This window comes from Petaurus breviceps, unplaced genomic scaffold, assembly GCF_028583685.1.
Source record: "Petaurus breviceps papuanus isolate PSGF00001 unplaced genomic scaffold, PetGlider_PUasm1.0 90730, whole genome shotgun sequence".
Lineage (NCBI taxonomy): Eukaryota > Metazoa > Chordata > Mammalia > Diprotodontia > Petauridae > Petaurus > Petaurus breviceps.
In genome coordinates, this window is record NW_027187324.1 from 2,978,722 (window position 1) to 2,995,772 (window position 17,051).

Below are 17,051 nucleotides of genomic sequence, written 5' to 3' on the forward strand. Positions count from 1 at the left end.
CTCTCTCTCTCTCTCTCTCTCTCTCTCTCTCTCTCTCTCTCTCTCTCATTATCTTCTCAGTGTTTCCCCCAGACTGAGGTGGGCTCAAGGAGCATAAAATAGGAAAATTGAGGTAGCAGTTTTAAGAATATCTATAGGTATGGATATTCTTTAAGCATATAATATCATTGACTGGAATTATTTTAAGAAATTGGATACTGTTAGTAACTTCTCTTTTTTGTAGCTGACCTCTGAAGCCTGAAAATGCTTTGCTCAAATTGATTTTAAAATAAGTCTAATATAACATATTGATATTTCATATTATAGAAAAAGAAGTGACCTTTAACAATATAATCAGAAGAAATATCCTAGGGTCTTCTGCAGCGTACTCTAAGCTGTATCTAGTCACAGAGCTACCCAAAAGGTCATAAATTTAGCTTCCACACCTAGTGAACTTTTTAATACTAAATTTAAATGTAGCACAGGAACATTTCCCAAAGATTCAATATTGTATCACATAGTAGAAGAATGCAGGATCTTTTGGTTATTCAAAAAAAAGACTTGCCCATATAAAACTTTTTCCCTTTTTGTTTAAATAGATCAGTTAGAATTACATTCACAAACCATGACTAATTTTCCAATATTTATATTTTTCTTAGAAATTGAAGTAAATAATAAGATTTCCTTAACATTTTACATATAAATCCACTTTAAACTCAAACATCTGAGATGGTGACTTCCCTAACTTTAAAAAAAAGATGTTTATCAAATTAATAATATTCAAGACAGATAACTGCACAATGGTATATGACTTGATAAATGTTAAGAGGCAAAAGATATGAATGAATTATTTTATTATATTCATTTAATAGGCTAAACTTGAATTATGCTGGTATTTATTGGTTGTATATTAAACTACAATACATTTATTAAAAATTCTATAGCATTATCAAAACAATAGGGGGTAGGGACAGCTAGGTGGTGCAGTGAGTAGAGCACTGGCCCTGGAGTCAGGAGGACCTTAGTTTAAATCCGGCCTCAGATACTTAACACTTATTGGCTGTGTGACCTTGGGCAAGTCACTTGATCCCAGCTGCCCTCCAAAAAGCAAAACAAAACAAAACAAAACAAAACAACAACAATAGGGGGAAAAACAAGCCAACAAACAAAAAGCCTATTCAAGTGTATTTTATGAAAAATGCACTAGACTCCCAGTAAAATCTCCAATAAAAGGGTTCATATATATAGAACACTTTGCAAATCTGAAGTTATTAAATATTGTTGTTTGTTGTTAGTCACATCTGACTCTTTTTGCTCCCATTTGGGATTTTCTTGGAAGAGTGGTTTGCCATTTTCTTGCTAATTTTTCAGATGAGGAAATTGAGGCAAAAATGGCTAAGTGACTTATGCAGGGTCACGTTGCTAGTAAATGTCTCTGGCTGGATTTAAACTCAGGTCTTCTGACTCCAAATACAATATTATATCTACTGTGCTACCTAGCTGCACATTTATGCTTTTAAATAAATGACATCAATTTATATTACTTTATTGGACATTCCAGTTTAATGAGGGCTTCTAGATTAAGGGCACTCTAAAAATATAGCAGAATCAAATAATAACATAAAAGTGATATGTCAAGGGTAAGGGCCATAGATTTTTAGAACTAGATGGAAAAGTCATTAGAAATCATCTAGTTCAATCACAACTTTAAAAACTATGAGACTAAGGAAAACTGTGACTAGCCTAGTTATATTTTGTTACTGCCAGACATAAGATTAGAAATACCAAACATGTTTGATGTTTGATATATATTTAAACAAGAGGCCACATTGTACATGTAGAGTATTAAATGCATTGAGGAGAAAAACAAATACAGTAGCATCAATAATGATAGGAAAAGTAGATATTACCTGTATAATTAGAACCTAGTCTTGTTAATCAAACAGGAAGATCACTAAAATCTATACATATAAGCTTTTCAAGACACATGGAAAAATATAAAAAAAGCACTGAGTGTGAAATCAAAGATCAACAATCAAATCTTCCCTCTGACATTTACTAGTTATGTAACTTTAACAAGTTATTTAATCTTCATGGACCCCAGGTAACTTCATGAGATGTACCTAGTAAGTCATAGAGGGGCTGCCACCTGTATTCTTAGAAGTAATTTCTACACAAGGATTTCCTTTAAATGAAAAAAATCACAGATTTTCTAAACATTGAGACATGTTTGAACTTCAATAACAATTTCCTCCCTAGCACTCAGTTTTCTATTCTCAAAAAAAAAAGATGAAAGGATTGGAGTAAGTGATTTTAACTTCTTTTCCAGGTCCAAAATTATTTAATTTATGATTATAACACCTTCAAACGAGAAAGAAAAAGTCAATTTCTGGAGGAAGAAATATGCATTCTTTGTACTAGGAAATGTACTTTGAATGTATTGTGTAACTTTGAAAATGTGCTATGAACTTTGTCATATATGAAACTAAGCATATGTTAATATAGATATGTGGCTATATTGATATTTCTAGTTCTATTTGGTCCTGAAATGTTTTTCTCCCCTAACTTTCAAGTTAGCTTTCACATAAATAGACAAGGCAAAGAGACAATTACATTTATGTTTGTTCAAATTAGAGGTATGGAGGGAACAGAATCAGAAAAAAAAGAAAAAAAATATTCAAAATAATGGCAATATATTGATGTTCACCTTGACCACAATCAATCAATCAGCCAAACAACAAGAATTTATTAAGTGCTTATTTATATACTAGACTATGTGCTGGGGAAACAAAGAAAAAATGAAATAATCCTTGAACCAAAGGAACTTCTATTCTTTGAGGAAGGACAGGGGGTAATTTGTACATACACACATACACATGCTTATATCTATATCATCTTTATACACACATGTATATAACCATTATATATACATATATATATACATGTGGGCATATAATTACATATGTGTATATAATGTCATGCAATCTGTTAGTATAATACTAAATATAATTATATACCCATATGTACAGTTATATATTTATGTGTACATATATTTATGAAATACATATTTCTTCTATATGCAATACAGGATAATGGTGAAGAGGGAGGCATAAGCATCTAAGAAAGTAGTACATGGCGGGGGGAGGCTAGATGGCACAGGGAATAGAGCACCAGCCCTGGAGTCAGGAGGACCTAAGTTCAAATCTGGCCTCAGATACTTACCACTTTACTAGCCGTGTGACCTTGGGCAAGTCACTTAACCCCAAATGTCCTGTGTTCCCCCCTCCAAAAAGAAAAAAAAATTAAAAGAGAAAGTAGTACTTGAACTGAGGTAAGAAAAAAAATAGACAGTCTATGAGCTTGTAGTAGTATTGTCTTCTGTCTGAAAGATGGGAGACAATGGGAAAGCACAGGGAATATCTGGGGCCAGAATGAGAATAGAGGTAGCGTTGCAAATGTCCTGCAAGGAAGACCTATAGAGGTTCCAAACTATAGAACCTTTGTATAAACTTTGAACTAATCTAGTTTCTCTTACTCTTTTCTAGATCCAGAATGATCATAGAGTAATATGTATGTAATTTTCTACCACTGGTTCTGTTACAGATTTATAAAATCAAGATGGCCTTAACTGACCTGACCCTGAATATTAATGGGTCATAAACAGTTGAATTACTGTCAGATTACAGTTTCGTAACACCCATAACAGCATTTTAGTGATGCTACTGAAAATAAAATTATGTTATTCTTCTAGTAAACACTGCTTTGTAAAGGACTAACCTGGTGCAGGGGAGGGGTAGATGAGAGGAAGTCTAGCCACCATCTGCTGTTTCTTCTCACAATTCACAAATAGTTAAGCACTTAAGAGAGAGAGAGAGAGAGAGAGAGAGACAGAGAAGCGAATCAGCTAGGTGCTGCACTGAATATAGTGCCAGACAGGAAGACAGCAAGATGAGTTCAAATCTAGCCTTAGATGCTTTCTAGCTTTGTAACCTTGAAAAGCCACTGATCTTCTTTCTGCCTCAATTTTCTCCTCTGTAATATAGAAATATTAGAATTTCCTTTGCAGGGTTTCTCTAAGGATCAAATAAAATTTTGTTTGAAAAGTGCTTAGCACAGTGTCTGGTATAATATGTGTTTGTTGTTCAGTCATTTTTCAATCATGTCTGACTCTTCCTGCTTCCATTTTGAAGTTTTCTTGTCAAAGATACTGTATTTGCCATTTCCTTCTCCATTTCATTTTACAGATGAGGAAACAGAAGCAAACAAAGTTAAGTGTCTTACCCAGGATACCACAGGGAGTAATTATCTGAGGCCTGATTTGGACTCAGGAATACAATTCTTTCTGACTCCAAACTCAATACACTATTCACTGCACCACCTAGTTGCCCCAGTAGGGGCATATAAATATAGATACTAGGCTTTGTTGTTATTATTTTCATTATTAATTATATGGTGCTATAGTTATTATGTCAAAAATATGTGATTTCCCTATAAGACACTCAGGCAATGCAGACTGGTGCTACTTTTTGTAACTCATAGTCTTGGAGAATGTTCTGGGGACATTGAGAGCCTATGTGAGTTTCCAAGGGTCACAATAGCTAGCATATATTAGAGACCCAAGTATTTTTGATTCTCATCCCATCTTTCTAGGAAGTTCTAGTAGTAAAGCAGGTATGAAGAAGGAAGTAAAGAGAGAAAAGAAAAAAAAATGTTTTTTTCTTTTAAAAACAATACATGGTATATTATATATGCCTCTGTATTTGCCCAAATAACATTTTTATGTTGAATGAAAATGAAAAGATTTAGGGCTTCACTATATTTTAAAACCTTAAAAACAAGCTGTATAAAAAAAATTTCCATTTCTTTTCTTTCTTTTTGTTTCCCCCTCAAGGAGCTAACGTTTTATTGGGGGAAAACCACACATATAAATATACAGCAAAGATGTACACAGGAAATATGCTGTAATTTTAGGGGATGGAGGAAGCCATAGGAGCTTAAGGGAATCAGGAAAGCCTTCCTGTAGGAAGGGGTATTTGAGATGAGCTTTGCAGAAGGCTAGAGAATTTATAGGGCAGAGGTCAGAAATGATCATGTAAGAGCAAAGGGATTTTGAGCAGAGAATAATAGCCTACATAATGTACAATAACCTGTATTAAGGGCAAAATATGCCTCTTAGCTTGAGGTAAATGCTCTTGAGATCCTCCCAAGGAATGGCTAGCTATGAAACCCAACCTAACCATTGACTCAGCCCCTTGGAAGTGAAAGAAGAAGAAAAACCAAGATATATTATAGTGACATGGAACCATGAAGGGATGAAAGGAAGATGTCAGGTGTCCTTGTAAACCACAGATGACTTCTGGCCTAGCTGGCATCCATGCCTCAGTGAGGGTGACTGATTCACATGTTCACAGTGAGGAGGGAAATCCCACTTTATGACTCAACAGGGAGAAGATAAGGTGCTAAAGGAGGGAGGGACATAGGGAGAGCCCAGACAGAGAGAAAACACCCTGATGCTAACCAAGCCGAATGCTCCCTCTTGCATGGATGGGAATGTAAGTGCTGGGTAGGTTAGTGTTCCTGGGTCCCCAAATCCCAAAATAAAAGGGAGAGCAGACTTTCACTGAGATATAGTAGTAAGTGAGGAAATGAAGGAAGACCTGGGGTGGCTATACTCTCTTTTCATTCCTTCCCTTTCTGACTTGGGCCCTAGTTAAGGGGTTTCCCTCCTCCCTCATCCAAACCTGGGAATTCCTGAAGCACAAAGGATGGGTAGAGAGAAAGGGAAAGGTCCATTAAATTAAAGTGAACTAGTGGAGGAATGGGAGAGAGCCCAGTGCAGAAATAAGGGTTCTAACTCTTTTTTTCTACTGATGTAGTTTGTCATCCATGGCCTCAAAAGTGGAGTCATTCTTCATAAAACACAACCGAATGTAGTGATCAAAATGTTTCTTCTGCTCTGAGCTGAAGAACACTGAGACAGGAATGGCCACCAAGCCCTTGTTCTTGAACATCCACTTGATAAAGTGAGAGTCATAGGCCTCCTCCTCTTAGCCAGGGAGTTGAGGTGTCTTTTTCTTGAAGGTGGAGATGTCTGTAATGAGGAAGTGGGTGCCCTGAGGGATGATGGACTTCAGGGCAATGGTCTGCATGCCGTTCATCATGTGATCCCACTTTTTCTGAATAGACTTAAGCAGCTGGACAAAGTAGCTCTCAGGCTGACCAAAGACCCACAGCTCCCAATCAAAACTGGAAGATACAGATTCCTGAGTCTGTGTGGGGTAGTGATATAGCCAATTTTGGTGAACACTCCAAAGATGCTTTAGTAGATGATCTGGACCCAGTACCTAGCCTACCTTCCAACCAGTGACACTAAAAGACTTTCCTGCACTGCCAATAGTCCAGGTGTGTTACCACATTCCTGCAAGACAGACTATGCTGATGTGTTTCTCTTCCTCATATACCAGTCACTGGTAAACCTCATCACTGAAACATAGGACATTGTGTTTTTTGCACAGATCTGCTATGAATTCCAGTTCTGCTCTGCTGAACACCTTGCCCAAAGAGTTGTTGGGGGAATTAATGACAATGGCCTTTGTCCAAGGAATGAACTTGCTGGCCAGATCAGCTGTATCTAGCTGCCAGTCACCACTGGAGATCAACCGGCCATCATGGGCTGGGGGCAGTCATAGTGGCACAAACACGGGACAGCCACCAGCTATCTTTGTTATGGGCTCATAGAAGTCCAAATAGCATTCAATGAAAATGAATTCTTCTCCTTCAGCCACTAGGACTTGAAAAGCATAAAAGAGGGCCCCATATTCACCCACTGTGACAAACACATTCTTTAGGGGATCCAAGTCTTATTTCAGCAGTTTCCCCAAGAACTGAGCCCGGATCTTTACCAGCAGAGGGTAACCAAAACCACAAGTGTACTTATTGAGTATGATATCTCCTCTGACAGTCTATTTGAATGCTTCCCTGGAGAATTCTGGCGAAGCAAAATCAGGGAAGCCCTGGCCCAAATTCACAGCTTCATTTTCCTTGACAAACTACACAAACTCCACCCAAAGGTTCTTGTCCATGCCATCCAGCATTCGAGCCTGAACCTGCCTGGCATTTTGACCTTAAGAGGGAAGGAGAGAGGGGCGGCCAGGTAGCACAGCAAGTAAGAGAACTGGCTCCAGTGTCAGGAAGACCTAGGGATCGAATCCGGGCTCCGACACTTAGCACCACACCCAGAAATAACTGGCCATGTAACCTTAAGCAAGTTACTTAACCGTGATAGCTTAAAAAAAAAAAAAAAGAAGAGGGAAGGAGAGAGACAGAGCCAGGGCACGTATATTGGGAGGAGGCTTCCTTCTCTCTTAGACCCTAGGGAAATGTGTTCCAAATGTTTCCATTTCTAAATACATTTGAAGAAAAGAAAAATGAGCAAATTAATGAATGAGCCTTATTTGCATTTTAAAGTAATCAATATGTATTTTTCTAGTAATGAATTGTTCTGAAGCCTGAGTATTAAAGAAAGGTGAGCCTTGATCCCTGAAGGCCACTGACAATAGGTCATAAAATTCTGACAGATCTTATCAAACTGGAGGCAAAAACATACAAATGTAGGCCAAAGCACAGCATAGTTGACATATGAAGTACATATTAAATTCATAGTGACTTATCAGATAGTTGTTCACAGGAGATGAGAGTTTTGGATGCTGTGGCTATAGAACTCTAATGCACAGAAAGGTTCTGCTGTGCATTGCAGAGAAAATATCAACACAAAAATATGAAATCTTTTACCTTTTGAAGGTGACTCAACATCACAAATATATTCAAACTTTCAGAAGAATTGTGTTTCTTGCCACAAAAAAAGTATAGTCAAGAATTCAGGAAAAAGAATAAAAAGAAAGAAACAAAATGATCAAATCTAAGCATATAACATAACTTTTAAAAATGGGATTTATGTTTTGGAAGACAAATGTAAATTAGAAAAATAATTCATTGTATTCAAATTGTTCTTGGAATTTTCTTTTGGTCTTCCAGTGACTATATCCTAGCTTTCAAATGGAGAATAATTATAATGTTTATTACACTGATTCAGCTAGTCTGTTTTTAAAACCTGTATTAAAGTGTTAAATATTTGCATTCATACATAAAGTACTATTCCATAATATTTTACTAATGTTTCAATGGTTCATAAACTCCCTTCAACAAACAAAATCACTCAGTGCTTAAGCGTTTATTAAGTGCCTACAGGGAGCCAGTCACTGAGATTAGTTTTGGAATAGAATCATGGTTTTGATAAATAATTGACTTATCAAGAATGAAATCTGTTAATCTGGTCTTTAATAAAGATTATTTTTTTAATAAGGAATTGGGGTTAAGTAACTCGCTCAAGGTTACATGGTCATTTATTTCTAGGTATGGTGCTAAGTATCTGAGCCCAGATTCGATCCCCCAGGTCATCCCGACACTGGGGGCCGGTGCTCTTACTAGCTGTGCTACCTGGCCACCCCAATAAAGATTATTTCAATTCACTAGACAATTGTTAGGCATATACTGTATCCAGAATATTGTGCTTAGCATTAAAGTATATTAAAACTTAGATATAAGACACATTTCCTAACCTCATGGCTCTTACAGCCCAATAGAGAGACATACTTGTTGACAATGATAACACATAGTCCTATCATGCAACGAGAAAATGGAAATTATCCAACTTTTCTATGACTTCATGACTGATGTTTCTACTAATGTTCTCCAAAATTTTTGTACTAAAAAAAAATTTTTGGCCTCTTCACCTGAAGCCTCTTAAGTTAATGAATAAGAAGATTTGCTAATGAAGATCTCTGAGTTGTGAGCAAATGAAGGAGTTGCTTATACGACAGTGCCACTCTTGAGCCCCTCCCAGGAAGGATACATATAAATAGTCATTTAGTGTTTTAAGAATAGATTGTGTTGGGTTCCTATTATAACCAAAAATACCTATGGGTCAATTTTGGGGGGGATTCAGCAAAAGTCAATAGCCCTACAAATGATCATATTAGAATCCTTAATTAATCAACTGATCACTATCAACTAGAAGGGAACAACTGTTCTAGATGCATTATTCTGTTCTATGCATTATTGTCATTCACCTGCTATTGAAATCTATGGATGGGAGTTATTTTACAAATAAGTCAAGTGTATGTATATGCATATATATGTATATATGTATATATTACTGCATATGTATGAGTGTATATATAAACACATATGTACATATGCATATCTATGTCTATAGATGTGCATATTCAGGGGTATATGTGTGTATGTGTATATGTGCATTATAAATGTTATGTATGTAATGTTATTCTATGCCTTTGTTCATTGAAGCATCTCATAAAATTATGTATTAGTAATTCTTAATTGTTTGAATGTCATTTCTTTATTGTGCTGATCTATTTTTCTTAATGTTTCCTTTCTTTCAATGAAGAATTACTTAAATAGACCTTTCCTGCACTTAGAGTTAATAAACAATCCAAATGAATTTTTTCTTTGCATTTGATTCTATTGTATGTAAAATACAAAATACAGCATTTGATGACAATCATGAAATTACAATTTTACCCAGAACAGAGTAATCAAACTAAAGTTGTGTTACCCCAATGTGGGGGGACAGCACGGGAAACAATTCCCAATCATGAGGAAAACATTTACTTATAGCAATCTGGAGACCAAAATGTATAATCTCTGGTATCAGTTTTAAGAATTTCTAGGAATATTTTTCAAAGATTACAATAGTGAATTGTTATGATTAGCGTTATTAAACATAATTGTCTGATTATGAAAGTGAAGCACTCATGCAATAGTAAAAATGGAAAGTGGTGATAAAGAAGAAAACAAATTATTTTTCTTGAAACAAGAGATTTAAGCAATTCTGACAGTTAACATTTATTGAACATTTAGCAGAGACAGAATACCAAAATCCATAAATCAATTTGTGTTGAAAATTATTTTCATATGTATATTTGCATATATTTTAGGATTGTGTATATGGGGGCATAAAAAGTTGGCATAAAACTTGGCCCATGATATCATGATGCTTACATTCTACTATATCTGATAGGAATACTATGCATAGTCATTCTTATACATTTATACACATAAATACATGTGGCACATACAGATGCATATACACATATATAATCATTTGTAAGCCACATAATTTAAAGAATCTGTCATTGTGTCTTTTAAGTGTTTGATAAATGTTAACTTTTACTTAGTCCAAGTATAATTTGCTACTATATTGTACTGTCATTCATATATACACATATCTACATCTATTTTTAAATCTTACTTATTTTCTTATTTAACTTATTTTAATTATTAAAGAGCTATTTTATTAACCCTCTCCTTTTTCTTCTCAATTATTCAAGTAGTATCACTTTCCTCTAATCTTCATTTTGTTTTGTTTGCTTGTTTTTGAAATTTTATTTTCTGCAGTTTTTTCAACAAAGGATTTCTCTCCCTCACATTCATTATCTTTCCTTTCTGTATAATCTAGTCTTTTATTCTTTGGTTTATGCCTCATTTATTTATGTCTACTTTATTCTCTGTATTCTTAATGAAATTTTAATATAAATCTATATTTAGATATTTGTATATACATTTACACAAGACAATATAAGATATTACTAAAGTATGGTTATATGCATGAGACTGTGCATAATGAATATGTGGCACGAAAAGAATTATAATATCTAGCTTAAATAGAGCAGGTGAGGACAGAAAATATCATGTCAAAAAACACATATGCTGGTATTTATGTGAGTGCATATGATTCAAATATCTGTTTTTTTTTTACTTATTTACTGTTTTAAATTCATTTCATGCTTAACAGATTTTTCTAGTCCCTCATTTTTACTCTGTACATGTATTTGTCTGTCTGTCTGTATACATACATACATATTTACATATATATATATGTACATATACTTAATGCAAACTATCATTTTGGGGGGGCTGATTGTTTATTCCATTCACATTTAAATGTATGTGAATCAGGTTTATATTTTTCCTCCATTTGTTCCTAACCTTAAGACTTTTACCATTTTTTTTGTCTCTTCTGCTATAAATACAATAAACTTCTCCTTAGTTATTTTAATCTTTTAAAAGACAGTTCTGATCCCACCAGTTCTCATCTTTTCCTCACCCTCTATACTTCCTCAAATTTTTAACCTTTTCCCTGATTTTAACATTTTGCTCATCAATTCATTTTCATTCCTTGCTTTGATTAGATTATTTGATTATTCCTCTCTCTTTTTCCTCTCAGTCAAGAAGTGTCATCTCCCTCTACTTTCTTTTAATATATATATTTTTTAATTTTTAAAATTTTATTTTCTGAAATTTTTTTCAAGAAAGGCCTTCCTTCTCTTACTTTCATTAGTTATTTTTCCTTTCTGTCTTTTCTAGTCTTTTATTCTTTGATTCATGACCCATATACTTATTTTCTACTCTTTTATTCTCTGCCCTCTTCATGGAATTAAAATTTTTGAGGTAACTAATTTTGGGTTCTCTCTTCTTAACAGTTTCTGTAATTGCCCTGTAGAGTTCTCCTCTCTTCCTCTTTTTCTATTGTATCACTCTGACAAAAGAAAAATAATAATTCCAGAGGTGCTAGATAGAGTATTGTCTCATGATGATATTCTTTCTTTGTCCTTTATTGTGCTCTTCATTATTGCTCTTTCCCCTTCTTTTACTCATATTTTTGATTTAAGTTTACCTTAAGAGGTCTTATTCCCATTCCCTGAGACAGGATAAGTATTATCTCTAAAGTACCAAACTCTTACAGTTAATGATAATTTAAGGTTCCCATTTTCCTTTATATAATCTGTCTTTAACCACAGAAGTATTCATCATTAGTACTGCCTACCATCACTGAAAGAAGACTTCCTCCTTTATTTTTGCCTTTTTTAAATCACATTCTCCTGTAGGCTTAATACTTCCTGAGAGAACATAGGAGTTATTTTCCTCTCACTGTTAGTTTTGAAATGAATAAGGAATATCATATATTTCCCTCTGTCTTCTTCCTCCATTCTCCTTTTTCATGTAATCTCTAATTTTGCAATTTGATCCCACAAAATGATCAATGTCTCATCTGTACACAGAGTGTTATAAAATTTAGTCCCATATGTTGTCCTGTCTCATTCTCTCTGTTTCTTAGTTCTCTCACCCAGAATCTGAGAATTGTTGTTGTTTTTTAATATGGAGTTTAGATCTCTATGAAACTACAAGCATTAGAGGTCATGAGGACATTAGATCTGTGCTCTGTCTGTACATGTGTTCTGCCTTCTTCCCTCTAGTCTTCCACTTGGAACAAGTTCTCTGGCAACACAGGAACCTACAAGTGGCTATCTCTAACTCCATTCCTTCATCCAATACATTCCCATACAGTGGATGTTTAGTAGTACTCTGGTGAACTGAATTGATTGGGAGAGTAGAATGGCATCACTTAGGTCAACTGAATCAATGAAGAATATTATATGTTCATGTGCAAGTTCTATTAACTAAAAGTTATCTTTGCTGCTAAAAATCTTCTCAAATCACTCTGAATTTTTCCCTTACCTTTATTGTACTTTGCTTTATATAATATTTATCTGTATATTGATTTGTTCTTTCATTAGATTGTAAGCTCTTTTAGGGCAGTAATTGTATCATTTTTTATATTAGTTACTCCAGTATCTTGCATAGTGCTTTGCACACAGCTTATTTTTAACAGATAGAATTGTGATACAATGCAGTGAAATTGTTTCTTCTCAGATTCTTAGTGATTTTAACTCTTTGAGTAATCATATTGCTGAAGTAAACTATGATTATAAGATAGGTTTTTTTTTTCTTTTCTTTACTTTTTTTTTTTTTTAAAGCAATCGTGGTTAAGTAACTTGCTCAAGTCACACGGCCAGTTATTTCTGGGTGTGGTGCTAAGTATCTGAGCCCGGATTTGATCCAGGTCATCCCAACACTGGAACCGGTGCTCTTACTCGCTGAGCCACCTAGCCGCCCCTAAGCAATTGGGGTTAAGTAACTTTCTCAAGGTTACACGGCCAGGTGTTTCTGGGTGGGTGCTAAGTGTCTGAGCCCGGGATTCGATCTCCAGGTCTTCTCAACACTGGAGCCGGTGCTCTTATTCGCTGTGCTACCTAACTGCCCCATAAGATAGGTTTTAACAGAAAAATTTCAAGAGTTACAAAGGTCAAGTGACTGATGATAGTTTGTACTTACTTCCATTGCCTGTTGCTGATACCAACATGATGTTATTCTGGCAACAAGAATGATGTTTTATTAAAAGTGAATTGTCATAGACACTTTGAATTCCCTTGGGATCCTTTGGTAAACAACTTATGGTGCCCACAATTTTGTATATTCGGGCATATCTCTACTTCAAAGAATTTTTCTTTTGCAGCCAACTTGATGTAATTGATGAAATTCTTATACCCAATTACTGTCCTAATATCTTCAAGTAAACAAGTTAAAAAGCCATAATTTTTTAAAAGTATGATTCTGACCTTTCAAGAGTCCTGACTATATACTATAATAAGATTTTTTAGTTCTCATGTCTTACACAAAAATTACCCTACCTTAGGCATTCAAAGAACTTGTTAGGTTAATGAAAGACCACTTCTCATAAACCCCCTTCTCGTACATTATTCAAATATTGACCATCCCAAAGATAATAGGATTGCTTATCATATTTCTCAATATTAATATTTGGAGAATTTTTTAAATTATACATCGTGGAATCTATTTATATGAAGACCTAATATTGCACACTTTAAATTGTACTTCTTGACTGAATCATATTTTAAATTCTTAAGGCCCACATTATATCTTTAACCAGTAGAATAAACACTATGTGTTAAAGAAACTAAAGAAGGGCTCCTAAAATCAATATCATCAGCAATACATACAGTCAGAATTCTTTTTCCAATGGAGCTAGAAACGCAAAAATAACTGACCTTACATGATATTTGTTTATAGAAAGAAGGATGCATGGGGAATCTACTGTTGGAATAACCACTTTAAAAAGGCATGCCATTCAAAATCCATCAGAAAGAAGTCAAGAGAATATGAGTTATCAAATGTCATGGCATCAAGACAGGTTGATTGTTCATATTCAGAATTGCATATTTGCTCAAGGGAGTTTAAATTCATAGGATGCTTAGAGAATAGTAAAGTGACATTCTTAAACTTGCATTTTAAGAAGATCACTCTAGAAGCTTATTGTAGGATTGACTGGAGTAGAGAGAGACTTAATGTAGGTACACCAACCAGAAAGCTATTACAATTATCCAGGTGTGTTGTGATTAGTGCCTAAACCAGGATGGTGGAAATGTTAAAGGAGAGAATGAAATTTATATGAAAAATATGAGTAAGGAAACCCAACCTCCTGATTTGGTATGGTGAGTGATACTTAGAATTCTAGTTTGTAGGGTTAATTTTCTGGCTTATTTTTCTCTGGCTTTCACTAGTTTGCTTCCCCTTAATTATCAAGGAGGACAAATTTGCTCTTCAGTAAAGGTAACTAAAATAATATGACAGATATAGTAGTTCCAAAACATTCCTCCAGGCATCATGGAACTTTCCCACAGAGAAACTGAGAAGGGGAGGAGTTGGCACACACATGAACATACAAATACACACATAATCATATAAACACACACATAAGAACTATAATATTTGTGAACTTTAAAATAGATTGTATATGGTGGTGGTGAGGTTAGCGAGAGTGACACAAAGGGTTTGAAGCTGGGTCAATGAAAAGATGATGGTCATTGATAGTGATAGTTAAGTTCAGAAGGAGGGATTAGGTCAAAAGATAAATTCTATTTGAGACAATCTGACTTTAAGTTATTTATAGATCATTCAATTAAAGATGTCCAATAGACAGATAAAGATATGAAAAATGGAGATCAGAAAAGACATTAGGGCTGGATAAAAACATCTGAGAATCATCAGAGATAATTATCATATCTATAGAAACCAATGAAATCACTAAATAAAATATTATAGAAGGAGAAGAGAAGAGATCCAACAACAAATCTTTGGGAGACACCTATTAACCTTGTTAGTGGTGAACATATACATGATCCAGATAAAGGTCTAGAAAACAAAACAAAATAAAACTGAGATGTGAGATTTAGAAGCAGTAGGAGAATCAGAGAGAACAATGTCATAAATTGCTAGAGGGGAGAGAGTATCCAACATTAGAGGTTGACCAACAGTGTTGAAGGTTGCAGAAAAAAAAAACATGTAAGTTGAGAATTAAGAAAATGGCATTTAATTTAGTAATGAAAAGGTAATTGGTAACTTTGGAAAGAGCTTTTCAGTTTGACGATGAAGTTTTAAAGCAGATTGCAAGGAATTTAAAACATAATGAGAGTAGAAATGAAGAAGATGATTGTGAACACCTTTCTCAAGCAGTTTAGAAGGAAAGGAGACATAAAACATTATAGCTCTATTTCTTAGTGCTTGGCACAGTTACTGGCATATAATAGTGCTCAATAACTGCTTATTTAAATAAAGGATCATTTGACTATCTGATGGAATGAGTAAATGCAAAAAATAATTTGATTGTTCATTTAGATTTTAAAATCCTTGTTCAAACTTTGGCTTGTTACTTTCAACTAGAATATGTAAATTTACTGGTAGTTTATTGTAATAATTCTACTAATTTCAAAGGAATAGTGATATTTTTCTTAAAAATTCAACAAATATAAAAAGAAGCTGTGCACCAAAATAAAATAATGCCTTCAAATTAGCATGGAAGCATATTTTTAGTCAACTTTAAAAGGAAACAAAGTATCTTACATTTTAAAATTTAAATTATTAATTTTTTTTTAACAATCACTTCCATAAGTTTTAAATTTTCTACCCCTCCCTGAACCCTTCTTTGCTGAGAAGGCTTGAAATCTAATATAGGCTCTTGTAATGGGAATGTAAATATTTAAGATCTTCCCTGCCCCTAGGCTTAAGTCCACCTGGAGCCTGTGGTAGGAGGCTTGTTTTCAGGAGATACTTTGTGATTGGGCAGTAGGGTCAAGAGGGTTGGTACATTCTCTAAGCCAAAAGAAGGCTATAGAAACCCTGTTGTGAGACTTTCCTTTGGGGCTTATTTTGAAAAGTATTGTGTGATTTGACCAGATGAGACTCTGGGCAGCCACTGAGAGCCCCCCAGCTTTGAAAACCCAAATGTTGATGCTTCCCTCTCTGGTAACTGACTAGGTATGGATGTAATGGTCAAGACAACTGGAGATCTGTCTGCTTGATATGTTTTTCTGTTTACTTGTACCTTCTGTCTGTAATCTCTGAACTTTGGGGTGCTGACTTTTTCCCCTGAACAAGGTAAATGATATATTTAATTGATTAAAGGAAGATTGTTAACCCATTTTGAGTTGCTTTCCTTCAGAAAAGCATATCTAAGAACCTGTGTTGGCAGTCACCCTGGGGACACTGGGGTACTTGCTGCTACAGCTTTACACATGCATTCTTCATAAACACATTTTCACATTAGTCATGTTGCAAACAATTATAATGAATGGAGAAAACCATGAGAAAGAAAAAAAAAACTAACAAACAAAAATTAAACAAAAAAAGAAAATAACCTGCTTCCTTCTGCATTCTAACTCCATAGTTCTTTCTCTGGATTTGACTGGCATTTCCCCTCAAGTGTTCTTTGAAATTATTGTAGGTCTTTGCATTGCTGAGAAGGGCTAAGTATATCAGCCCTATATGTAAAATCCAGCCCTCCCACACTGTGGTTGTTACTATGTACAATATGCTCCTGCTTCTGCTTTTCTCAATTAGCATCAGTTCATGTAAGTCTTTCCAGGTTTCTCTGAAGTCTGCCTGTTCATTATTTCTTATACCACAGTAGTTTTCTATTACATTCATGTACCATGACTTGTTTAATCATTCTCCAATTGATGGGCATGCCCTAAATTTCCAAGTCTTGGCCACCACAAAAAGAGCTGCTATAAATATTTTTGTACTTGTGGGTCCTTTTCCCATTTTTATGATCTCTTTAGAATACAATGCTAGAA

At 34.7% G+C, this 17,051-nt stretch overlaps 1 pseudogene; it reads right to left on the reverse strand.

Moving 5' to 3' along the window:
• Positions 1 to 17,051, reverse strand: part of LOC138145183 (kynurenine--oxoglutarate transaminase 1 pseudogene) — a 78,360-nt pseudogene that overhangs the window by 36,546 nt on the left and 24,763 nt on the right.